The sequence below is a fragment of the Micropterus dolomieu genome, unplaced genomic scaffold, assembly GCF_021292245.1.
Source record: "Micropterus dolomieu isolate WLL.071019.BEF.003 ecotype Adirondacks unplaced genomic scaffold, ASM2129224v1 contig_9124, whole genome shotgun sequence".
Classification (NCBI taxonomy): domain Eukaryota; kingdom Metazoa; phylum Chordata; class Actinopteri; order Centrarchiformes; family Centrarchidae; genus Micropterus; species Micropterus dolomieu.
This window is the reverse complement of record NW_025738110.1, coordinates 1-1,345: the sequence shown is the minus strand read 5'-3', so window position 1 is coordinate 1,345 and position 1,345 is coordinate 1. Positions and strand designations below refer to the sequence as shown.

At 44.2% G+C, this 1,345-nt stretch overlaps 1 non-coding gene across 1 annotated transcript; it reads right to left on the bottom strand.

Moving 5' to 3' along the window:
• Positions 1–903: 903 nt before the first annotated feature.
• trnai-uau lies at positions 904–997 on the bottom strand. Its single transcript has 2 exons — positions 960–997; positions 904–939 (listed from the first exon to the last, which is right to left on the bottom strand). It is a non-coding gene; the product is annotated as a tRNA-Ile (tRNA).
• Between the last annotated feature and the right edge of the window lie 348 nt (positions 998–1,345).

Here is a 1,345-nt window from a genome sequence, read left to right as displayed (position 1 = left end):
GATTAAAGGACTTATGTCTCAGCAAGACCTGGAAAAACTTATCCATGCATTTATCTTCAGTCGACTCGACTACTGTAACGGTGTCTTTACAGGGCTCCATAAGAAATCCATCAGACAGCTACAGCTGATTCAGACCGCAGCTGCTCGAGTCCTCACTAAGACCAAAAAAGTGGATCACATCACTCCAGTTCTGAGGTCTTTACACTGGCTTCCTGTATGTCAAAGACTTGATTTCAAAATCCTGCTTTTGGAGCAGTTAAAAGCCCATTGCTCCAGGTGAAGCTTGAACCTACAATCTCAGCATCACTCTGCAGGTTACTGTCTTACAAATACCACGTGCTGACCAATTACACCACTGGAGCTGTTCAATACAGCCTCAAAATCTTGACTCACCTCACACACTGTTTTCAGTTTTGTCAATCACCATGGTTAGTACTTCTGAAACACAAAGTAACCACATGAAGCCCATCGCATTTAAAAATGTAAACAGCAGGTGTGCATGGCTTCTCTCTCAGTTATGGAGAGATGAAATGAATTCATTGTGAAGCTGACATTTATCAGTGCTTCTTAAAATTAAGTCAAAAGAGACGAGGAGTTCATGAAGGAGGATGAGGGCTTGGAGCTCCAAGAGTTGTTTTAGACGTGTTCTTTTAATACATTACATGTGACACACACATAAACACTTCTCATTTTTGTGAAGGAAAAAAATGCACCAGAAGTTATTTGCAAATTCCGTCATGTTTATATGAGAGATGCTGATTTGCCGTCTGTTTTTTTAAGGAAACACATGGAGGCTTATGTCAATATTGAGAATGTATTTTTATAGACTGACAGATATGTCTGAGTGATCATTAGATGGCATGTGCTGTCATTTCACCTCACCTGCTGCAGGTAAAAGCTCCCTGCTCCAGGTGAGGCTCGAACTCACAACCTCGGCATCACTCTGCAGGTTACTGTCTTATAAGTACCGCGCGCTGACCGATTGCGCCACAGGAGCTCAGATGCTGTCAACCAGGTGACTCTGCCGGGGCTTAATCAATCCCAATCTTCTGGGGTGATGTTTATTGGACTTATGGGTTGTGGTGGTCACTTCTACAATTGCCTTGCGCACCTGGTCATGGCGCCAACGGTAGCAACCATCAGCCAAGTCTTGAGACAGCTGCAGAGGAGCCTCTTCCTCTCCCATCACAAAGAGGGTAGGGAGGCGTTCCATTCTCACCCCATGTGTGAAGGTTTGCTGGACCTGTTAAGGTGAGAATGGAACTGAACAAAGCACAATGAATCTGATTGAACCATATTGGTCATTATATTGCCTGTGCTGTCGTTTCACCTCACCTGCTGCAGG